This window comes from Tiliqua scincoides, chromosome 6 (genome assembly GCF_035046505.1).
Source record: "Tiliqua scincoides isolate rTilSci1 chromosome 6, rTilSci1.hap2, whole genome shotgun sequence".
Classification (NCBI taxonomy): domain Eukaryota; kingdom Metazoa; phylum Chordata; class Lepidosauria; order Squamata; family Scincidae; genus Tiliqua; species Tiliqua scincoides.
The window spans coordinates 77875029-77900865 of record NC_089826.1 but is presented as its reverse complement, the minus strand read 5'-3'; the positions used below and the strand labels follow the sequence as shown (position 1 = coordinate 77900865).

Here is a 25837-nt window from a genome sequence, read left to right as displayed (position 1 = left end):
TTAATATTTGAATAAATTTACATAAGTTTACATAAATGAATATATTAAAGATGACCTTATATGAATGAATGAAGGTCTTGCAATAGCACAAGACCTATAAAAGGCCTTGCACAAAGCAAGGCTGGCCTTTCCTTTGCTGCCACTACTGCATCACAGATGTGAAACAGCAAGCAGTGGAGAGAGCCCTCATCCCACAGCTCATGTGACAGGTCAATCAGTCGCTCTCACACTGAGAGCAGTTGCGTCAGGCCAGCATGGGCTCCAACAAATCTCCAGTGGGCCAGAGGCTCATTGGAGACTGGGGGCTCCCTGAGGGCCGCATTGAGAGTCCTGGAGGGCTACAAGTGGCCCCAGGGGTGGGGTTTGGGCACCCCTGTCTTAGATTACGTATAGTTTTTCTGGCCAACAGTCCTCAATCCCTGAGCATTTTCATCAAACATATAACAACCTACTTTCCATCAACACCCCCTCCAACCAACACCAATGTCATTTTTTCAGTCTGGGGGTCAATTGCAGAGGTATCCTCTGGGTAAGGGAACATCTGTTCCCTTACACAGGGGTGAGCCTCTGCAGTGTGAAGGGGTCTACTCAGACCTCAGCTAGCTCACTGGCGTAAAGTCTGTGCGGATCCATGCTGCAGGATTGCGTCCATTAAGGGGGCTAGGATTAGGTGCCAACTGCTGCTATCAAACTCTGCTCCAGGTAAGTGCCATGGGGAGGGTGGTGGGAGGGCAGGGGGATGTGTTTCTGGGTAGAAGGAGGGCAGAACAGGGGAAGGGAAAGGTCCAGGAAGGGGGTGGAATCAGCAGAGGCCTCCTCCGCCAAATCCTATTCCCGGTGTCAGATTCAAAAGACCAACACGGGGCTTCCCAAGAAGCCCCATTGAGCAGGCTGGGGTTTTTCTCAGAGTAAGGGGACAAATGTCCCCTTCCCCGAAGAAACATCCAGACTGTTCACATACATAACAGCCATTTGGTACCCACCATTGGTAGCCATTTGGAGTCACCGCTTTTGTGCTGGATAAGATTGGGTCGTTACAGCTGGTGCCAAGTTTCTGATGCCAACTTTTCTGTTCTAGCACCTAAATCATATTGGGTCTTTGGCAACCAGCTGCAGCCTGGCTAGCTGGCTGCTGGGCTGTTCATCGCACTTACTCTGGTTCTAAGCCTCCCTTTTCTCTGGCTCTGTATGTTTAACAGTTTCAAATCTCATTTAACATATTTAGCAATTAGAAGAAAACTTTTAATGTTTAATATTTAAACGAAATGTTTAATTTTTAAACAGCGAAGTTGTTGGTAGCATTTGGTTCAGTAAAATTCTTCCATCCAATATTTAGAACAGTTTGTGAAAGCAAAAGAAAGGGAGGAAAAAACGTTAAACTGGATTGCATAAAAAAGAACAAAATCCTCCAGTTCAGTTATTTACCAAATGTTATGATGGGGATTGTGGAATGCTAAGGAAAGAGACGGAGAGTAAATCATGTGAAATTATGTTCTTTTGGAACCTTAAATTTTGCATTTTAATTGTTTTTAAGCTGATCTCATCAGTCTTATGGCTTAAAATAAGCAATATACTCCCAGATAAGAGAGAGAGAAAAATAAAATGAGAGATGAGGAAAGTGCAATAACGATAATGGATGGATGTGTATCCTCCTGATGTGCTGCTTTTTATGAGTGTTAAATCGCGAACAAGCATGATGGAGGGTTTTTTAATAGGGCAGGCCCACTGTGTCAAAAATGGCTGCAAAAGCTTGAAATAAAATATTGCTTTCAAATACTTAAGTTCTAACTGAAATAAAGATAGCACTTTTTTCCCATTTAGCACTATTCATCTTCGGGTTTAGTTGCTTTAGTATCACTTGCTATAATGTGTAAACCATACTTGAAAAAGGCAAATCTCGATGTACAGGCAGGGGATAAGTTCCTGCTGCTACCCTGGATACCCAAAACCATGGATAGCAGCAAACACCACTCAAACTCAAACCACCACCCCCATTGCACTCACGATATACACCTTGTTTTTGCAAATGCTTTGCCAAAGGGCTATTTGCTATTCTTCCTTCCACTTTGGAACAGGAAGCAAACAATGAGAACCTAGACTCAGAGCTGAGGATTTCCTGTTAGTGTTCTCACTATTTCCTCCTATAATTCCATTAGCAACTAGAACAGTGATTTTCAACCTTTTTCATCTCACAGCACACTGACAAGGCATTAAAATTGTCAAAGCTCACCATCAGGTTTTTGACAAGGCACACCATGCTGCCAGTGGAAGCTCACATCCCCCATTGGCCCTACTAATAAATGACCTTCCTTCAAATTCCTGTGGTACACCTGTGGACCACTCGTGGCACACCAGTGTGCCACGGCACAGTGGTTGAAAATGGCTGAGCTAGCGTCTAGGTCAGTGGTCCCCAATCCTCCAGGACAGTTGGGAACCAGATAAGTGTCCGCATAGGCGGGAAGGGGGCAGCGACTGTACCACAGTGATTGCAGTACCACTGCTGCCAAGGGACTTTTTTACCTACTGGGGGAGCATCAGTGGCCTCCAGCAAGGTGCTGGAGACTCACAACCCTCACAGTGGGCCACCCTACTGCTGTAAAAAGCCCATATCTTTGATCAAAAGGCACTTCTGGTTTTTGAGCAAAATCCAGAAGTAGCTGCTGATCAGAGATAAGGACATCAGAGCCTCCAGGACTTTGCAGGAGGCCAGCGTCGCTGCCATAGAGCAGCCCTGCTTCTGGTTCCCCTGGCTGATTGCAACCCACCAGTTTGGGAACCACTGGACTAAGTTCTCATTGTATACTGTTAAAGCTTCTAAGCCTTGAAATTAATTATGCTTGAAATTTGCCCACTTTGCCTCTTCAAATGCCCACTTGAGAGATAAAGCTGGATATAAATTCGTAAACAAACGGACAACCAAATAAGGGCGCAATCCTAACCCACTTTCCAGCACTGACATAAGGGTAATGCAGCTCCGAGGTAAGGGAACACACATTCCCTTACTTTGAGGAGGCCTCCATGAGTGCCCCCCAACTGCAGGATGCAGCACATGTCCCACTGGCACAACTATGCCAGTGCTGGAAAGTTAGTTAGGATTTGGGCCTAAATGTGTAAAAGCCATCTGTGAAATTCTACTAGTACTATTTAAACTATTTTTGTCTCCCTCAACATTCCCTTAGATGTTTTATCCATACAGCAGGAACCTCCACATACACCTCAGATCCTGGTTAGTTGAAATTTGTTGGCAATTCTGAATTAAATCATCATCAGTCATGTGGTTCATGATTAACTATTTCCCAGGCTCCATCCATGCAGTGAGGGTCTCTTCCAGAGCCGGGGGGGGGGGTGAGATGGCCATGGGGCGGGGACCCACTGCCTGGAGGGAGCCCAGATTGGTGGGGAAGCTGAGGAGTAAGTGGCATTGGTGGCCCGAAGGCCTCAGCATAGAGGGTTGAAGCCAAGAACATGCCCACAGGAAGTGGCCTCCCAGCCAAGTTGCTGGTGTGGTGCACAGCCATTGCAGCGGTCAGATGGCCTGAGATCTCGCAGGGTCTTGAGACGATCTAGGGGCCAGAAAGGGTGGCACTCTCCAGAGTGCGTGGAGGCTGCTTAAAACAACAGTAACAGAGGCCCAGCCCTTAGCGGCCCTTTGCGGAAGTGTATACCGCAAAGGAAGAAGGGTTCCACTAAGTCCAGGAGGGTGCCCGCATGGCTAACCAGCCAAGTTAGAGAGGCTGTGAAGGGCAAGGAAGCTTCCTTCCGTAAATGGAAGTCTTGCCCTAATGAGGAGAATAAAAAGGAACACAAACTGTGGCAAAAGAAATGTAAGAAGGTGATACGGGAGGCCAAGCGAGACTATGAGGAACGCATGGCCAGCAACATTAAGGGGAATAATAAAAGCTTCTTCAAATATGTTAGAAGCAGGAAACCCGCCAGAGAAGCGGTTGGCCCTCTGGATGGTGAGGAAGGGAAAGGGGAGATAAAAGGGGACTTAGAGATGGCAGAGAAATTAAATGAGTTCTTTGCATCTGTCTTCACGGCAGAAGACCTTGGGCAGATACCACTGCCCAAACGGCCCCTCCTGACCAAGGAATTAAGTCAAATAGAGGTGAAAAGAGAAGATGTTTCAGACCTAATTAATAAATTAAAGATCAATAAGTCACCGGGCCCTGATGGCATCCACCCTAGAGTTATTAAGTAACTGAAGAATGAAGTTGCTGATCTCTTAACTAAAATATGCAACTTGTCCCTCAAAACAGCCAAGGTGCCACAGGATTGGAGGATAGCAAATGTCATTCCAATCTTTAAAAAGGGAAAGAGAGGGGACCCGGGAAACTATAGGCCGGTCAGCCTAACATCTATACCGGGTAAGATGGTGGAATGCCTCATCAAAGATAGGATCTCAAAACACATAGATGAACAGAGCTTGCTGAGGGAGAATCAGCATGGCTTCTGTAAGGGTAAGTCTTGTCTCACAAACCTTTTAGAATTTCTTGAAAAGGTCAACAGGCATGTGGATGCAGGAGAACCTGTGGACATTATATATCTGGACTTTCAGAAGGCATTCGACACGGTCCCTCACCAAAGGCTACTGAAAAAAACTCAATAGTCAGGGAATTAGAGGACAGGTCCTCTCATGGATTGAGAACTGGTTGAAGACCAGGAAACAGAGAGTGGGTGTCAATGGGCAATTTTCAAGACGCAATTCAGACTTGTCCTTGGGCCAGCAGAAGTCTCTTGCGCTGGCCCAGGAGGGTTACAAATGCCATACGGCATGTTTGTGCCTCTTTGAGAGTTGGCTGGGCCAGTACGCAGAGGTACACCGGCCTGTGGAGGCTGAATCTAGCCTCTGTGCTGACATAGGGAGTGAGCCTTACATCAGCCAAGCTTGGCCAACACAAGGCTCTCTGGAGGGTGAGGAAGAGGTGGGGAAAAGGCGGGAGGGAGGCGTTCTGGGGTGGGAAGAGGGTGAGCGGAGGACAGCTCTGGGGACAGGCAGCAGAGAGCAGGGCAGGGGGCTGGGATACAGCTGTTATGCTGGATTCTAGCCCCCATACCCAAGTAGCGCAGAGTGGCTTCAAGTCGCTCCACTCTCCTCAAACTTATGCCACCTCAGGAGGTGGTACAAGTCCGAGGAGACCCATAGGGGCTGCAGTGGCTTGCATGGGGGTAAGGGGAAAAGTTTCCCTTTACCTTCAGCTGAGCCACTTTGCAGCCCTGTCTTGTGGTGGATACAGTGCAAGCTTCCTGGTTTGCCTGTTCCAGCACAAGACAGGATTGCACTGTCATTGTCTACTTTAGGAGACACTTGGTAACACACAAGGAGCATAAGTCCAACATAGCTGTAATAATACTCTTTTAATGATATCACACTTGAAACATAATTTTCATTGTTCAGAAAACTTGTGTTGATCATGCTTTGCTTTGGCTAACAAAAGAACAGCCCCACTGAATCATTTCAATGAGCAACTTTTCAATTCATTGACGGTGAGCAAGGAAATACACCATTTGCTCAAATTCAAGGCAAGTCGATTTTGTTTCATAATTTACTATGTGTTTTGAGTGTCAGAGTGCTATACACATTTCAGAGAATTATGCAATATAAATAAAATAATGTATGATAATATGCACATGGTATGTATTAAACCAGTCATTAGTAAGCACAGCCCCGCTGCAGTATTAATGCATATTAGATTATATAAAGCAAAACTAATACACATTAGGGTATATTGTGTGCCTGCAGTAATTACTACAATACTGTGTTAACCGTAAGAAACTGCCATCTGCCTTCAAGAAATATAAATAATACTATCTGTTTGCTGTTTCAGAGCACTATGAACACAGCCAATGTCTCTTAAGACTAAGTTCCTGCTGAGAAGTACTCACATCTCATGGACACTGGAGATTTATATTACAACACTGGTTTTTTTCAGCGCTTGCGGGCAGAAGAGGTAGTAGCATGAGAAGTTGTTGCAGACATGCCTAGCACAGATGCTATGCAACAATAAAGCTTCTTAACTCAAATACCACTCTCTGTGCATCTCCAACTTCTGATTTCCATAATGGTTCCCAAAATATTAAGCTGGAGCAAGAATGAGGAGATAAAGGAGGGGGGTAGCATCTGGCTTGCTGCTTGCTGCTACTGGAGGGGGGTAGCATCTGGCACAAATCACCTGTGCCAGATCACGGCCCCCCCCCCGTTCCACCCCACTTCTCCTACCTTGCCAACTTACCTGAGTTGGTGGGCCTTCTTCGCCCTTCACACAGGGCCACTACATCATGGAACACTAGTTCCAGTGTCAGCCTTCCTCAACAGGTTTGGGTCATAAATGGATAAGATAGTAAAAGATAGTGCAGACAAGAACAGAGAAGACACAGGCAGGCTTCATGAACTACAGTGTCATCTATACTAACAGCTGTTCTAAAAGTTTCACGTGTCATTGCACAAACAACATGGCTGCGTATACTTTGGCACATAGGGCATCATTTCCCAAATTTGTGTCAAAGAAAAAGAAAAGTCATGTTGGCAAAGCGGAGTCAAAATATCCAGATGCAGAGGATTATCCTAAAGAGACCACGAGGTCAGGACACCATCTGTGAGCAGAATGAAGTAAGACCTTCCTTCTTCTGCAGGGCTCAGCCAAGCACATTACTGACAATTCTCTCTGCTGGCAAAATCAGAGGAAAAGAGGAAAACCTGAGGAAAGATCTTCTATGCTGCAACGGTGATCAGGACTATGTTTAAAAAAAAAAAAATGTTACAGTAACAAGGACTCCCTGCTCAACAACTGCAAAATTGTGGTGATGACCCAAACTAGAAGAGATGTGCAAATGCAATTTTTTTCCCATTGATCTAAGCTTGGTTCCTATGCTTTGAGCTGCAAAAAGAACAGGAGCTTGGAGAGAAAGAAGTGAAACACAGGCGGGTCTGGTAAATCATTCTGTCATGATTACTTTTATGTGCTTCTCATCTGCTTCTCAGAAAATGTCCAAAACCAACATTCTCTGCTGGAAAGAGGCATTTGCAACAACACAAAACCAAACCAGGTGCAGCACATAGCTGCCATAATGTACTGGGATGGAGTTGTGCATTCCAGGGATCTGACTGCTACAGTCATTTGTCCCATCAAACTGCAACTTGAATAGTACATTTTGTCATGAGTCATAGTTCTTAACCAGGAAATGTTTCTCCCCCCGTATTGGGGACCAGTACATGTATGCTGGTGGCTGGTGAGTATGCAGGGAATGTCAGAATGGAAGCCGCATTCACCCTCACTAGCCTCCCTCCACCATCTCTAGCCTCCTTCTCCACCCTCTCTAGCCTCCCAATTGTACACATATTGGCACCTCTTTAAATTTGTCTCATAACATTCAAGGACATTCCGAATAAAGTGAGAGAACCAGTAAAATTGAAACAAAGATGTGGCAGCAAAAAATCTGTTTCCATCACCCACCACCCAACTCTGAATAAGAATTTCATTTTCTTTGCGAAAAGAAAAGATGGAAGAATGTTGCAATGGGGAACTTATCTGAAGAGTCAATGTTAGACAAAGACTAGTCCACAGATTAAGTTTGCCAATGGATGCTATAAAGCAGTGGTTCTCAGACTGTGGGTCTGGTTAGACAAGCTGCTATCGCAATCCAGTTTGCAATTGCAAAAACAGAAGTGGTTTGCAATCACTTATTTTTCACTCACTACCTGCAACCCCTGGACCTTGCAGCGGCAAGTAAAAAAAAATCCGCTTAGCCCCCATTAGTAACACAATCCTGGGGATTGCGTCGCTGCCTTCTCCTTCCCCAGCCCCTTAAGGGACCATTGGCTGAAGCTCTCAGACAGGGGCATTGCAACACTCCAGTTTGAGAACCTTAGATATAGAGTATTCACCTCTTGCTGCAGCCAAACTCTGCAGTTATGTGTTATGACTGTAATGGGTTATTTTCATTTCTATCTTTTCACAATAAGGGGGGGAGTCTCTTTTTCCAAAATTTTGGTTCCATTTTCATTGGAGATGCTTAGAAAACGATGACTTGCAGAACCATGAATTGGGCTAAGAAAAATCCAACAAGTCCATATTAGGCCATACATCCAATAGAGTGAAGCTTCTTCTGGAAATTTTTGTCCAATGTAATGTCATTAAACCACAGATACCCAGTTAGAATCTTTAGGTTCGCTTTCAGGAATCAGCTGGAGATTGATGCTGATTTCTGGGTACTCCAGGCTAATCTTGGAGAACTGGCAACCCAAGACAGCAAAAATTCCAGTCTCTTAAATGCATTCTTACTGCAGTTTACAAACTGTGCATAAGCAAAGTTAAATATGAAGACTAAAGACCAATAATACAATACAGTGATATGAAGTTGGGTATATAATAACATATCTTAATGAAAACTGACGAGCTGTTAAATAGCAAGGGTTGCCTTTAATTTGAAAACAGCATCCACTTTAGTGCTGCACCAAAATATACAGTATACTGAAAATATCCAGATGTAATTTCATTGGTTTAAGGTTTCTATGCATTATCGCTCATAAAATATTAATGGTTTATTGACCGACTAGGTAAAATTCAAAGCATCTCCTGTTTAAAATCAAAGGTGGAGGAAAGGCTTTGAGTTAGTACTTGTCTCTCTAAAGTGATGGCCTTGGTCCGCTTTTCGAAGCAAAAATTATGTTGTCAATGCATTCATGAGATATAGCTGCATGATGGAGGTGGTTGTTTTTTAATTGCCAGTTATATTTTATGACACAAAAATGTGCAGTACTGTAATTTATTACTTATTTGTACTTATAGCTAATCAACAAGCCTAATACTCGGATTCCATCTATATATCGTCTAGACATTTTTCTTTTTCAGTAGGAATCATAAAACTGCATGGAGGTCTAAGAAAACAGCTTGGAGTGGTTCAAGTTCACATTGTAGTGGGCATTAAACAAAATGATAAAGAAGAGAGCATGGGTACTGCGGAAGCATTTCTGCACATTAGAATATCAAATGATGCTTCTCTAGCACCTTTATGACTTCAGAATTCCCTGCCCTCTTCTGAGGAAGTTATCACCGCATTAGATGTTGTTGAACATATTTGATATGAAAGCGTTGTCTGTTTGCTACCAGTATCTAACAAGTATCTCCCCTAGAATTGCCAGCAAGGTGCTGATTAATTAACTGAGGTAGTGGAGCTGAATCGTACAACAGCTGTTTAGAGAATTGTCATTAACTTGGTCTCCTTTCCTGTCTATTAACTTATCTTGTAGTAATAGCGTTGAATTCTTTGGGAAGCATTCTTCCCAAAGCGTTTAATTCTTTGGGATAGCGTTGATTCTTTGGGAAGAATCTACCCCAGACCTACCTTTGCTTGTCCAAACTCCATAATGAAATAGGTGGTCAAGGAGGAGGAGGAGGGATTGAGGGGCTAGGGAAAGGGGGCTTTGGGAACAAGAAGCAAAGGAGACAGAAGGAGAAAATATACTTCCTAAAAAACACAGCTCCACTGTCACTTGTCAACAGCGGCTGACATTCGATACTCCTCCAGGCAGAACGTCAAAATGGAAATCGCATATCTCCTAGGCTGATCAAAAAGTTTAGCAGGCTGACAGTCTTTCACAGGGACTTCTTTTTTATGTGTAAAGGAAGATACCAAGAGCCCTTTTTTTTTTTTTTTTTTTTTTTTTGTCTTCCCCAACACTCTAGAGCAGTTGCACAGAGGTAATGAGCATAAGCAGATGCAGCCTTCTTGCATGGTCTAATGACAGTTGGCCGAGTATCCCAACCTGTGGACCCCGGCTGCCCAACAGAATAAAGGCGATTATTGAGAAGGGTATAATCTGTATTAAATGTCATACTGGAGGGAGGATATTGTTCACAGTGTGCAAGATGGTCGTTAAAGCTCCAGTCCAGCTAGATTTGGCTTTGCTTTTTTTATATTAAACAGAATCTCAACAGCATGCTGTAAAGCTAGCAAATAAAACCCCACCACACTTACAATTTGTTTCATGATATCACCAATGATAATTTGCACATGCCCAATCTCATCTGATCTTGGAAGCTAAGCAGGGTCAGGCCTGGTTAGTACTTGGATGGGAGACCGCCTGGAAATACCAGGTGCAGTAGGCTTATACCATAGTCTTTTGAGACCGAAGGTTGCCAACCAACAATTTTTTGCAGAGGCAAAGTTTCGCCCATTTGTACCAGGGAGATCACCTGATAACCTGAGCAAGCTTTCCTTATTCTATCTGACATGCTCTGCTGTGACAAGTACCAGAGATCGAAAAATGTTAACACCAGCTGCATCTGTAACTGCTACTGAGTGCAATTTAATCTAATATTATGCCTCTTTCCAACGGACTTCCTTTATCATGCCGGAGAATATGAAAACTGAAAATTACACATGTGATTAAACAACAGCTAATCACTCCATGCACAGAATAAGGGAGGGGAAAAGTGCATCTGAAAATAACATCAGGTACCACGCGTAATAAATGGATGCAAGGCTGGCATTGCATTGATATAGACGGAGCATCTGCCTTGTGATAAAATTAAGTCTTGTGACAGAAATAAATCACTGTAGAAAAGAATGCAAACCATTATCCAGTAGGATTTTCTCTTTTCTTCTTATATGACAGGACTTATTGGATTTCCTGATACTAGACAGCTAAGTGTAACCATGATATGATGATAAATTGGGAAGACTGCATAATTTGAAATTTAACAGCTACTTTTCGGGTAGATGTTGAGATAAAAGGAAAAAAAAAAACTTTGATTTCTGTGAGTAACTATTAAATTGGGAATCTCCTTTTCTTATAATCTGATACTCTGCTACCTCGTCATATCATCAAACAATGCCAGGAAGCAGCAGCGGGTAAAATAGATTTTGGACAAAGATTCATCTTTGTTCTTATCTTTCTCCCCCCACCCTTTTTTCCAATATTCACAGTTTTATCTAAAGAGAACAGTATAAAGGTTACTATTGACATACAACATGCCGGTCTTATTTAATATTACTTTTAGGTTTGGGTACCTTTTAAAAAACTAAAATAGAAGATAAAAATGTGTTTTTGTTACCACCACATTTGAATGAAGAAGAAAAAAATCTATATGATCCATTTTTTAAAAACCTAGAATAAATAATAGAACTTCAGCATGTACAGTGTTTGATAAATGTGACTCAGAAAACATGATTTCATGTTTTAATGGCTTTCCATTGTTAGAAGTATTCTATTAATTAGTGGATAAATGGATTCATCTATCCAAGATGTTCTTGTATGGCTTGTTTTTTATTAACCCTTCTTTATCAAATTTTCGCAGCCAAAAACAGTGGAACAAAATAATGAAAACGGCAGTTGCAATACAATCTAATTTTTGTATTAAAAAAAAACAAAAAACAGAAATTGCATTACCATAAAGGGAGCTTAACAGCAAGCATAATGAACTGATTTTTTTAAAAAAATTTGCTCATTGTCCTTCCACACATCCCCTCATCCTTTATGTTCAATTTCCTTCAACTTCCCTTCCTTACATTCTTCACATGTAGTGCCTACTTTTGACTGCATGTCGATGAACAGAGACAATGACTACATATTTCACTATAAGCACTTGGGTCTACTATTATCATCATAATTAAGAGTTCAATCTTATTCCCCCCTCCACCTGATGGTGCAGCACCAAAATGGCTACTGTTGCAGTCTATGGGGGGGCAGTTGTGGAGATCTCATCTGAGTAAGCCTCAACTGTGTGTGTGTGGGGGGGGGGGAGGCAAGTCTACTCAGACCTGTGCTAGGTATATAGCTGGCACAGGTCTGCATGGACCTCTGCTGCAGGATCAGGTCCAGGGAGGGCGTTAGGATTCAGCAGCTGCCAAACCGCCCCCTTCCTGGACCTGGTCCACCCACCTGCCTGATTACTGCCCCATTCTTCCCTCCATCAACCCTCCCATCTCCCCCACCACTTTACACCTCCCTCAACTACGGAGCATGTGGGAAGGCTCTGGTTGTATGACTTCTCACACCGCCAGAGCGCCTTTATGACTAGTGCTGACTACTTTCCAGGAAACAGCACCAGTGGAAGAGGCACTTCCTCTTGGTCAGCCCATGTGGGATTGGGTTGTTAGTCAACTCGGTTCTGTTTTGTGAAATCTATTGAAGCACCATCCTCTATTTATCTGGTACATATTGCCATAAGTGGATGTTAGATATGTATGGTGAAGTTTACCATCAATAGAAATGGTTAGAGGTGCTGCTTGCAGTACCCACTCCTTAACAAGAAACTTGTCTTAACTATAAACTTACGTTCTACTAGACATTGGCAATATGAGTTTTGTACTGTGTAGATAATAGCTGTCCTGTACAATGTGTGTTTCCTTCGTAACGACCTGCGGTTGTATAAAAGTGACTTGACTTGACCCACCTCTTATGCAAGACAAAAACCAAAAAAAGTCAACTAGGTAGGATCATTAGCTGGCCTGGATTTCAAGCTATTTTTAAGTCAGCCACTGCCATTGTAGAACCAGAGATACAAGGTAATGCCTGTGCAAGCAGTATTCTGCCCAATAATCTAGTGAGAAACCACCCCTCTTTCCACCTCCCAATGAAGGCAGGGCTGGGGGAGGGAGCAGGCGGGAGGGAGCAGGGCCAGCAGAGCTCTGCTCTGCCAGATCCAGAACTCTCAACTCTGTGCCGGCAAAATAGCCAGTGCAGACTTGACTTGGGCCTTTCCCCGGAGGAAGTGGACGAATATAACTGCCCAAAGCCAGTGACGCTGGTGACTGCCCAAAGCCCATAGGATGCAACAGTAGCCATTTTGGCACCCCTGGTCCTCTGGGCACCAGGCAGCTCTGGATTGGGCCGTAATTGTCCCTCACTTAATGCCCCTGGTATGATCAAGCTCCCCACAGCTGCATTTGATCTTCAAAAACCTCCAACATGTCACTGTTGATAGTGCCTTAAAGTCCTGAAGAGGAACATGACTTCCCCTACACACGCAAACTCATACTTCCCCGACATACTTCTCCTACACACTTCCTATCTGTGGCTGGTTTATATTTCCAGCCAAAAATATCCCACACAAAACATGTCTCAAGCTGTAGCAAAAATAAATCTAGTTCTAATTCTTAGACACTGTTCCAGCTTAAACCCAGCATTCAACTGCACTCACAGAAGCCTCTTGCACCACTGAATACAGTCCTGTTACGCTTCCGCCCTGAGCAAAGTGTCACATGACCATTCAAAGTCAATCAAGAAGCTGGGCAGAGTGTGTCACTCCAGATTTTTGCTATCTTTATGTATTTGTATAAAAAGTAAAATGCACCATTTCCAGTTCTGAACCTGTCTCCTTGTAAGCCTCATTTCTGCTCTTCTGCGGATGTCATCTAGGAGGAAGCAGCACTGGGAATGTGAAACAATAGGTTGATTTGCCTGGAAGTCGATAAGGAAGGGATACTGCAGCCTACAGAAGTGCTATGCAAGTGACTCCTTGCAGTATATATTTGTCTGAGTTTTCACTACTATGTGTTATATGCAAAAGTATGTAAGAAAAGCCCAATGGTCTTTTTTTTTCTTGCTGCAAAGCAGCATTGGGAATGAGCAATTTTGAAGTGGAAAAGCGGTAGGGTTTGCTTTAGTTTTCCCCAACCTACCACAATTTACATAATTAACTAGATTCAGATTCAGGAATCTTTTACTGGCATAACACATAATTAACTAGAAGTTTGCTAATATGCAAACTAGGCTGTACAGTTTTGGGAGATTGTGTTATGGCAGTGGTTCCCAAATGGCACATTGTGGCGCCTCAGGGAGCCATGGCAAACTCACAGGGACACAAACAGGACGTCTCTGGTTGCCTCTTCTTCCGGCTCTCCCGGGTGCTGCCATCTTGGATCGAGAATATGCTGCTGTGAAAGTTGGGCGCCATGACTGTGGTAAGTTTGAAAACCACTGAGCTTTGGTAACCCTCCACTGTTGGTGGGAAGTCACTGAATTTCAGGTTTGCATATCTCCCGTAAATGAGCCCAGACGAATAACCAAATGTGTTTTCCAGGGTCATCGATGCAAAGTATGCTTCAAGAGCAAAGAAGTGCTTTGAAACAGCTTGATTTAACTTTGGGAGCTGCAGTTCTTTCATTTCCCCTACTGAGAGTTCATGTCAGCAGAGATTGCTTAGAAGCAGCCTTTGGCTTTTGCCTGAGCAGGAAGTGTGGGAAAGTGAGGAGCAGGGCAAATGGCAGAGATGAAAAGACTATCATTGAGCCATTACAAGCCAAAGGGATGACTGGGTATGGGCTAGACTCATAAGGGTTGGTGGGTTTCTAAACTGAGGGCCCAGTCCTAACTGGCACTTCGGCTGATGCAAGTCCCTTGAGCCAGTCCAGGTGTGTCACAAAAGTGCTGTAAAGCACTCTGAAGGGAGTGCTGATGGCCCAGAGAAACAGTGAGTTGAGTTGGTCGAGCTTGGCTGACGCAAGGATCTGGGGGGGGTATGGGGAGGAGGGAGGTGTTTTGGGGCGGGGAGGGTGGGCAGTGGGCAGGAATATGAGTGAGTGGAGAGCAGGAGGTGGGGCCAGCATCCAGCAATTATGCTGGATCCTGACCCTGTCCCTCAGAAGCCCAGGGTAGTTCTGGGCTGCTTGGATTTGTGCCATCTCATCAGGTGTGCAGATCCAAGTAGACCCATCGGGACTGCTGTAGAGCAACATGGGGTTTCCTCTTGCCCCGGGCTGGCCTGCAGTCAGTTCCAAACTTGCGCTGGATGCAGTGCAGGCCTGCCTGTTTCCAGCTCAAGTTAGGATTGTGCCCTGAAAGTGTTAGTTTCCAAACCCTCCATCACTAAAGGCAAAAACCAATAATGGATCTTTTTTCTTCCTTCCTTCCTTTTCTAAACAATGCAGTGAAAATCTAGCAGTAAGCTCAAGCTATTAAAATTAAACAGAGCATCATGTTTTGAAAATTGTTCCATAAATGTTACAGTTCTGAACTAATGAAGCAATGTTCCCTGTGAAGCCACTTTCTCCGAATTTCCTTTCTATCGCTTGCAATGTGATAAACCATACAAAGGCCAAGGGGTGGCAGTGGAAAGAAGGGGCATGAAAGCACTGAATGTGGATCACTTGTAATTATGGTAATCTCCTTCAAAACCTTTAACTGCTGTAAAATCTGGCTGTCTTCAGACAGAGCTAACTCCATGTGACAACACCATAAAAGCTGTTAGAGAAATGTAAACCACTACAGCTGGATACCAGCCCTTAATTAGAGTGTAGTGCACAAACACAGGCATCTTCATGTAAGAGGGGAAAAAAGATATAATAAATCTATTAGTCTAAGAAAGGAGAGATATAATCTGTAAAGCTGGATTCTAATACTCAGAGAATCTGTCTGGAAGCTACAAGGTGAAAGCATAAATGCTTGGGGAGATAGCCATAAAATTATTGATTTATTTTTTAAAAAATTATAAAGTGTTTATAAAAGGGGAAAGCAGACAAAAACAGTTACTGTCCTCCAAGAATAAAGAAAAATAATAAAATCTGGGAGGGCAGTGGTTAGAAGTGCTGAATCTCAACTGGGGGAAAGCGACATGAGTCAATGAAATTCCAGCTAATACAAATTCAAGGTACATTGTTTCAGCATAAACTTTAATTTGAATAAAATAAAAAGTGCCTAACATCTTCAGCTTGCTTTTTCTCAAACTAGACAATGTCATGCGATGGGTCTCAAAAGTGTTTTCAACCCAATAAAAAGAAATGTTGTATCCCATCAAATATTTCCAAGCCAGGAAAATCAAAGCAAGTCTGCACATTAATCTTTCTATCTCCTTAAGTATAAGGGACTGAGACTTGCTTCTTTGATAAAGTAGAATTGGTGTGCCACTGTGCCATAAATGGTCCACAGATGTGCCATGGGAATTTGGGAAAGGGTCATTTATCAGTTGGGCCATTGGGGATGTGAGCCCCTGGCCGGTATTGCAGTGTGCCTTGTCAATTGTCAAAAAACTGATAGTGTGCCTTGACAATTTTAGCACCTTGCCTGTGAGATGAAAAAGGTTGAAAACTGCTGCCTTAACCCCTGAAGGACTTTCCACAGTCTTTCCCTCACTGGAAGGGGATATAATCTCAAATAAACTACAGGACTACCATACCCAGGACCAGCTCAAAATCTTCCAGCACCCGAAGTAGGGCACCAAATGCCACCCACCAAGGGATACTAGAAGGCCCAAAGAGAACCACCATTGTTTCCTTACGCATTTGTAAAAAAAGAAGACAGCAGAAGGGGTAGTGTGGAGGAGGGGATAGGACAGCTTAATGTTCCAGCCCTGTTTTTCTTTCTTCAAGTACATGGTTGGCAACCTTCAGTCTTGAAAGACTATGGTACAAGCCTACAGCACCTGGTATTCCCAGGTGGTCTCCCATCCAAGTACTAACCAGGCCTGACCCTGCTTAGCTTCCGAGATCAGATAAGATCAGGCATGTGCAGGGTAACAGTTCTTCAAGTACAGGAAGTGCAGAATGAGGAGTAGCAGAGGGGAAGAGGAAGAGGAAAACAAGGAAGGTAAGGTAGACGTGGACAGCAGTGGTGCCTCTCACTAATCTTCCACCTGCCACAGGCCCAAATCCAACTTTGCAGAATTCAAGATCTGTACTTAGACAATGCCAGCCTTTTGGCCTTGCATTGGTGATTGCCTTCCCACCCACCCACCTGCCCGCCCTCAAGTCTCCCTGCCTGTTAACACTTCTGCCAATTTCTTCCTTGTTTCTGCTTTGTGTATTAAATTGAACTGACTTGACGCTAGTCGTGTCTCTGGTCATATTAAGATTCTTATTACCAACTTTGGAGTTGGCTTGACCACTATGACTAATCATGATATTTTCTTTGTAAATATGGGAAGGCACCACTAACTAGGCCAACTGTTTTAGAGTCCAGAACTTCCCTACCCAGGGGCTAGAAAAGGATTTGCAATCTTTGGGAGAAGGAAGGTGGCACCATTTACCAACCACAGCTGGACTCGGTTCCAAGCAGCTGATTTAGTCTCTTCCATTGAAAGTAGGTTAGAACTTCTGCTTCTCATACTTACATTGGAACTGAGGGCAAAGAATGCAGAAGGCTGGGGGGGGGGAATATGGGAAGTGACACCTCCTTGAAGTTGTGAATTGCCATCTTTTGATGCAGTTAGCTTATTTTTAGTAGTGGTTTCTCTTCTGCTTGAAGAGAAGGTTGGCTGAGATTTTGATGGGCTCTGAGCACCATATGGTGAGCGCTATATTGAGAGGAATGGAGATAAAGATTACTATGGGGCTAGCAAGGCGAGAATAAGGAAGCCTGGGAGTTTTGCCTTCTGGAATAGTGGGGAAATTCATTGGGAGTGAGATCAAGGGGGGTGGACTGAGAATGTAGCTGGAATCTGCAAGTCTTTCCTCTTTCTCCCCTGCAGGGTGCAAAGAGTGAGGATTGAGACCCATTTGGAGGGAACTCAGGAAGCCTCCTAAGCCACACATCCTATCCAGCTGGGCCAGGAAAGAACCCTTGGAATTCTGAAGTCAGAATTCAGTGTTCTCCTTTGGCCCTCAATCCTACCAGCTGCTGAGAGTCAGCTCAGAAGACATTCTCTGTAAAGCAAGTCCTTGGAATTGAGTGAGCAGATCTTTGGATCAGAAGGGAGTCGCTGAAGGACCATTGTAGAGCAGTGTCACATCTTTTCCCTTGGTTTGAGCACAGGCACTTCCCCCATCCCTTTTACTGTGCAAAGGATGTCACGATCAAGCTGAATTCTAGCACACTTATCTCTTTGTGGGACTAACCAGACCCTGCAAATCAATTTCCCTCTTTCAGTCTGAGGATGAACACCACGGTCATCACAAACATCGTGTAACCCAGCTCAAAATGTTACATTCTGGATGCAGGAAGGACACAAAATGAGTGCTGATGAACTTGAAAATTACTCCCACTTATTTCACATGGACTACATTTTAGAGTTAAATCTGGTAACATGCCTGAGTCGGGATGCTGCAATATTGGAAGTTGCAATATCACCTGCAAGACAGGAGGGGGGAGAATGCAATCTCCCTGGTCACCTGAGACCTTCTACCTGTCCTCTTTGTGGTCCTTGCAGGGGTGTGGCCTTAATTCTGTTTCCTTCCTCCTTCCCAAGCACATGACCCTTTTGTTTCCAGACATTCCCTGGAGAGGATGTGCCTGCTGTAGCACACAGAGGGAATAGTTTTTAGGCTTCTTTCTTCTCAAGTTTAGGGCTTCTCACTACATGAGAAGATGCATGCAACCTACTATGATCTGTGAGAAAAGTCTTCCTCCCCCTCCCCGGCAACCTTTAACCAAGTCCCTGCCTCCATGTCTTAATTTTAGCAGCTAGTCTTGGATGATGGGAGATCTTTCTACCACTGGGAAGGGTTTTTTCCCACTGATTATTCCGCTTATCCCCTGGTCTCCAAACATGGAAAAGGAAAAGGAAATAAAACAAACAAAAAGCATCACAAATAGTCTACTCACATGGGCATTGTGATGTGGGAGCCACTTGTGGTATCAGAGCTTGGCCAAAAGTTCATCTATCCAGGTTGACACCTAAACTGTCAGCAGTGGAGGCAATGGTTGTTCCCAATGAGGGAATAGGTGGGTGGCACCATCACAGGGGCAGTGCAGGACAACCTGGTGCTAGCAATGGTTGGAGTAATGTACTTACATGAAACTGCAGCTGTTGTCTGTGAACTGGAAGATTGTAAGCTCTGATCAAAGAAAAGGGTCAAAAATTGCACAAGTGAGTTGTTCAGTTTGAACAACTGTTGAAGTTGAACAACAACCAGTTTGAAGAGACGAAGATTGTAAGCTCTGATCAAAGAAAAGGGTCAAAAACTGCACAAGTGAGTTGTTCAGTTTGAACAACTGTTGAAGTTAAACAACAACCAGTTTGAAGAGACATTTGTCCAACAGACTGAGCCAAGAGGCAAAGAAGGAAGGCCTGTAGCCAGGGAGACAGACCAGGGACAGACTGCACTTGCTCCCAGTGTGGAAGGGATTGTCACTCCTGAATTGGCCTTTTCAGCCACACTAGACGCTGTTCCAGAACCACCTTTCAGAGCGCAATACCAGAGTCTTTCGAGACTGAAGGATCTAATTGATTTAGTTGTTCGGATGGCACACTATTTGCATGAGTACTCTCTGAAACAGGTTACTTGGGAGCAGATGGAGGATTTTGTGCAAAGGAAGCTAATCATATCTCAGTGGTGGCATCCTTGCTGGAACTCATTTTTAGTTAAAGCAAAAGCTATGCGAGGTCACAAGAGTCAATCATCTTTGTATCAGAAAAAAAATTAAGGTTCAGATCAGATGAGACGTTTATTCCACGTCTCACGAGATGCAACAGTTGTGCATCTCATCTTTTCTAGACAGCAGTCACATGTGTGTGTAAGAGAGCGAGAGAAAGCAAGAGAGAGATTGTGAAAGCAGGTGACACTAACATTCTCCTTGCTCTAGTCTTAGTGCAGAAAGAGGTTATTTGCCTTAAAAAGAAAGCTCCCACGTTGGCCCAAGCAGAGTTTTCCTTCTGGAACAAATAGCAGTTGCGGGGAATCTGAATTGGGACCACGGTGAGAAGGAAAGCACAGTTCCAACCTGGATAGAACCAGCTGCAGCATTGGCTGCAGTTACTATTTAGAAAAAGAGGATAAGATATGGAAATGCTAAGCAGGCACTAAACATTCTATATCTATTTTGACCTAGAATCACCTTCAATGACCCCCAAAGTCAACATAGCACAGTTGAATGAAATTTAGTGTTCCCTAACTAAATCACAGATTCAGTTACACTGAACACATCTTGCCTCTTTTATATACAATCAGAAATCAATACAGTCTATATAAATGGCATTTCTACACCAGTAATATGGGAGGTGAATCAAAGTGTTTGCAGGTAGCACTGGCTATGTTTAGTGTCTTCCAGAACTGACCAAACAGGAGTCAGGGGTGGGGCTTGTGGAGTTTATTAAAGGGCCCGCACTAGGAGCCCTCCACACCACATAATCCAAGCAGTGTTCAGAACAAAGCCTTTCTCCTCCAAAATGTCACGACAAGCCTCACAATTTGCCTTTTCTATCTAAGCTACAGCCAATGCTAGGCTGCACTAGCAGAGAACTTGTCCTAATCCCTCTAAACAGAGTTGGGTTCATTTTATACGGGGTACCACTGACAAGCCATCTGTGTCTTCAATTTGCTCCTCACTTCAAGCAAAAAGTGCTTTAAAATGACTTAAGTTTTTATGGGTTTTTTTTTAACCTGTTTGATCAATGGAACAGTAAATAGAAAATTATAAAGGCACAGAGGGTTCTAACACAATGTGCTAACAGAAAGAAAGAAGATATAAGGACGTACATAGGGCATCACATTTTCAGTTCTTACCACAATATTTTAAAGGGTAAATTTTATTTAAAAACCTCATCTGACGTGCTTTGCAACTGAATTACTGTTTCAAATGTAGTATTGACATTCTACAAGTCAGGGTATAAAAGCAACCACTATCTTGCCACTGGCAGCATTCAAGTGTAGTTATCCTCCAGAAATACAAAAGATCTCACTCCTATTTAGCTTTATACAGGAATACAGGTTTTGACTGACAGTCTCTAATCACTGGAAGAGCAGCAAACAAAGGCTGGAAGTACAGAATTCCCTGCTATTTACTTGCAACATCTATAGGCGCTTGAGATTGGGCTGTTGTGCAATTATTTGTTAACTGAAGATGTCATTATTCTGTTACTGCTGTAGAAAAATAGTGACCTTTCTGAGTCAGGATAAAAACATGTGAGTTCTTTTCCTGTAGTTTATATATCTTAACTCTTGGGTCATTTTTAGAGCCACTTTCTCCCTTACTCTCCCACCATCTATCTTTCCTTTGTTAGAAAAGGCTATTTTATTTAATAACAAAAAGACCTTCACATAACTTTCTAGCATCAATTATTACAGTGACACATACATTCCCGTGTGAAATGTTCTCCACAATGTATCTTGCAAGCCTAGAAATACACAAAGACAGACAGGATACAAAGTACGTCTAACCTTTCTGCTGTCCATTTTACAAGGGTACCTAATAAGCAAACAGAATTGAGAACCTGATTTTTTTTTTTTTTAAGAACACAATGACTGATAAAAAGTCTGGCATTAACGGACTACATTCTTTAGGGCAGCCGCGATGGGGAAAAAAACTGTGCTAGGAACGAAAAAAATAATCTGGGGAACTGGCAGCTCAGAGAGTATAAAGTGTTTTTTTTTGGGGGGGGGGAACACAAAAAATTATGTTGGTGCAACAAAGTCTGAGCAAATGGTGCATGTGTTAGATATTGGTTATGAAGCACCATCTGACTGACAGTAAAATTATATAGTTCGGAATCAAAATAAATGAATACCTAATCAGCTCATTAGTGAGGAAAAATACAGAAAACCCTTCTGTCAAACAAGTGCACTATTTGTCACTTAAATAAATATTTATCTATGTATTTTGGTATCATCAGACTAGCAGTATTTCAAGTGTACATAACACCTTAATTTCAAGAATATTTCAGCCCAGAATCTACATAATAATACTGAACCAGGAACTAACCAATATTACAGAAAACCTCCAGCCTGACATAGGTATGCAGTGTTTTGGTCAAGGATAATGGGAGAAACCTTCATTGTTGCCATACATTCAATTTTCATACAGCGAAAACAGGAACAAACAGTTCCCCCCCCCCCCCCAAAAAAAGATCTTCTTACAAACAGATGACACAGAAATAAATGTATCCGGCCAAGGGAAAAAAAATGAAAGGTTGACTTGACATTCCAGAATTGACCCATGGGAAGAAGAATATGTCAAATCTGATGATCGACCCTCAATTCTTTTCTCTATTAAAACACACATACTCAGACATCACACTGAGCTACAAGGAGTAAATGTTCCACAGAATTATCATGAAGGTCACTGGTGAGCTAATCAACTGCTTAGCTGCACTTTTACAAAATGGGAGAAATCAGGGTTTTTAGTCCAACATAAAATGCCCATTCTGTGATATGTTGACATGAAGGCTGGTTTCCAACAAACAGCAGGAAAGAAGCTAGAACAGGAAATGAAGTACAGGTGGGCCTTCAGTATCTGTGGGGGTTCCGTTCCCAGAACCCCCATGCATATCAAAATCCGTGGAAGTTCAAACCCGTATTTGAGCATCTAAAATGTTCTGAACAGCTCTGGTTGTGTTCGGAGAATCTTTAGACAGATAGGGATGCGACTCTCAACCCTCAGAAGGCAGAACACCAGAGGTTGCAATTACCAGAAGACCCTCTGGTGGTGACAAGAGCACACTGCAGCACAGGCTGGAGCCACCCACAGATTCCAAATCTGCGTTAACGCAGGCCGCCTGTTGTTGAAAGAAGACGGTGCTACTATTGTATCATTGGGTGGCAAGCAGATTTTAACACACTGCATCCTTTACAAAAATGACTCACCTTTCTATCCCTACAAGGCAGGAGTTTCCTGCACCACTCACAGGGTGCTGTGGAATGTCCCTGGTGGCTCCACCTACCTGTTCCCCCAGGCACTGCCATCTTGGATCGCTTAAATCTTGCAAGATCCAAGGTGGTGATATCCTTCTGAGCTGGGAAGAAGAGGCTGTGCGGTGGGGGGGGGGGGTGTCATGACCCAGGTAGATTTGGGAACCACTGCTCTATGGCATGCCCCAAACAACTAATGATCAAAAATTTAAACAAGTTAAAATCAACTACAAAAACAAACGCCCAGGTCATTCCTGGAGAGACAATTTCAGAAGGTGGTGCTAGAGGACTCTTGTTTGGCACCTTGACACCTTTCCTATAGTATCCCCAAAGGGTTTGCTCTTGTGCCCTATGCTATAACATTTATATGAAGCCACTGACAGAGATTGTAGGGCAGATGAGGCTATGTACATCAAGGATTTAACAAGCTGTTACTGGGTGGGGAATCACTGCTACCTAATCACCATTAAAGGCGATTTATAAACCAAGCAGCAGCCACCAGGGCCTCCAAAAAGTTTGAGAAACATTGCTGTATACTATCTCAGACTATAATATCTCAGGTTGTATATGGGTAAACAAACTGAAATTAATGCTGGACAAGACAGAACGGTTTCTTGTTGATAACGTGCTCTGGATCTGGTTGTACTCCCCTTGAAGGCTCAGGTTTGCAGCCTAGGAAGCGTTCCTGAATTCTGCTCTGTTCCTGGATATGCAAGTAGTGGCGGGGGCCAGATGTGCCTTTGCCCAGTTTCAAATGCCATGGCAGCTGCACCTCCATTCCAAGAGCAGTAGGTCATAGCCATGCCCGCACATGGTTTACTTACATCTAGACTGGATTTACTGTAACATGCTCTCTGTGGGGCTGCTCTTGAAAACTGCTTGGAAACTGCAATTAATGCAGAATTGCTAGAATGCTGACCGAGCATCCGAACCATGTGACCATCTTGTTAGCCACATTGGTTAACAATTCATTTCTGGGCACAACCAACCTTAAACGCAGAAGAAAGATGGTCCTCCAAGGCTAAACCATCATTCCAGGGATTTCAAGGATGATTTTTGCCACCCCTTGAGGTCACCTGGAGAGACTCTTTTGTGTAACCCATTACCAGCTGAAGTGGCAGCAGTGGCATCACTAGGGGTCACCCAGTGGGGGAGGCCAGCACCTCAGCCCCATGGTGCATCTCTTTCCATGCAGTGGGTGGGGAAATGCCCTGGGCAGTAGGCATGGTGATGCACCATCGCCCCACTCTCTGTTTTTTGGGGGGGCTATAACTTTTTGAAAGAATAGAGATAACTCACTGGGGTTGGTTTAATTGCATTCTGCATGAAAATATGCCTCAAATGATATATAGCATGATAGTATTAGTTGAAAATAAAAAGATTTTAAAAATTTTGGCCAGAAGTGGTATCACCCCTCTGTGCATATCATCCGGTGCAGTCTGCACCCCCTAGCGACACCATTGAATGGCAGTGACATACAAGAGATCCTTTTCTGTAGTGGCATCTCGTTTATCAAACTCCCTGCCCTGTGAAATTAGACACAGTCTGTCTGGGCCAGTGTTTCCTCATTGGTGAAAATCATTTACTGTACTAGTTTAATAATGAATGGTTCTACCCTAGCAGCAGTTTTTCCAGAGTTTCAGAAGGCCAAGGTCTTTCCCAGTCCTGCTAACAGATATGCTTACACTGGAGATGTCTGGGACTGAATCCAAGGCCTTTTGCAAGCAAAGCATATGGCTCTACCATTGTGTTATGGACCCTCTTTAGGGCTCTAGTTGGGGGAAGGGCTAGTGCCAAGGGAGAACTCCTTTTCAAACTCATTTCTTCTCATGACCAGGTCTCTGTAGTCACCCCACAGACACAACCATCAATAAAAGTTTTCAGCCTATTGGTGTATATTTCATAGGAAAAATTCAGCAAAGCCTACCTTTTAGAACAATGATTGCCTTTTAAAGACAATTATGTATTATGTATCATGTATAATTTATTCTTGAGATTAGTAATTTGTAAAAGAACAGTGGGCAAACTGCCAAGTTATCATCTGAACTGTGGTTATGAGTAATAACAAAGGTTATAATTTACATTTATATTCTGTTTTTAAGTTAATGAGTTATCCTGCAATACAGGCAGCACTTGGCTTTGACAACAAATGAGTCTCTAAATACTGGAGGACATTTTCCTTTTAAGGTCTAGCTTTCCACATTTGGGTCACCTTTAGGAATGTTTTGTGCATAGTATTTAAGACAGAGCTTGCATGGCATACTGTTGAGATTTGCATTGTATTGCATTGCAAATCACTGTGTGATTTGCCCTTCCATAAGGCCCAGCTGGGTGGTGCTTTGAGTAATGGACTAGGGGAGGCAGTGAATTAGCAGGGATGTCCCATAGCCATTCATACCAGCTGCTGCACCCTGCCCTCCAATACTCATCTCATGGCCCAATCTTAACCAGCCATTTTGCCACCGCGACAAGCATTCCAGCAGTGCAATGTGACACCAATGTGCTGACATCAATGTGACAACACCAAAGAGCATGGCCTGGTTGCTGCTGGAAGCAGCAAACGGTGGGTCTGCACGGTGTTGAATTGTGGATGCCTGCCACCTCTGGAAAGGCTGTGCAGGGACTGGAAGGTGGTAGGGATGGGGCAGAACAGGATGGAGATGGGTGAGAGGAGAAAGGCAGATCAGATCTGCAAAGGGGGCAGGTTTGGCAGAAGCAGGGGTCACCAAATCCTAACCCCCTTCCTGAGCCTCATTCACTTTTCCAGGTCAACACGGTCTTGCACCAGCAATTTCACTGGTGCAGGTCTGAGATGACCCACTGGGCTGGCAGAGGCTTACACCAAAAAAAAAGGGAACAAATGTTCAAAAACTCAGAGGACACTGTGCTGGTGCCACTACATTGCTGCATGGGGAATTAGGTAGGATTGTGCTGCCCCTCACAGAAAGCAAGCAAGAGGAAGCCTAGAGCTGTGGTGATGCACCTCTTCAGCCTCGCTCTGAGAGCGAGAAATTGTGGTGACCGGGTTGGAGGAGAAAGCAAGGGGCTGTTGCAGTGCTTCCCAAACTTACCCAGCCAGTGATGCCCTCCCTGGTGCTTGAACCCAGAAGTAAATGGCGATGACATGTTTTGTGTCATGTGATGACATAACCACCACTCACTTCTGGATTTGGAGGCCTGCAGCAACCCTTCAAACATAGGTAAGAGGCGCTGGACAGGTGGGAGGCCTTTTCTAAGCATGAAAAACTATGCTCAGGAGCTCTGCCAGCGGCGCTGAGCCTCCTGCCACCGTTTCCAGGGTTGTTGCTGGGTGGCAGGATTCCTGCAATACCCC

The 25837-nt window shown here is 43.7% G+C and overlaps 1 protein-coding gene and 1 pseudogene across 2 annotated transcripts in view; both read right to left on the bottom strand.

The window, feature by feature from the left end:
- The window catches only part of PPARGC1A (PPARG coactivator 1 alpha), a 402579-nt gene that overhangs the window by 226924 nt on the left and 149818 nt on the right, over nucleotides 1-25837 (bottom strand). The window lies entirely within an intron of this gene.
- Nucleotides 16353-16471, bottom strand: LOC136656490 (5S ribosomal RNA; annotated as a pseudogene).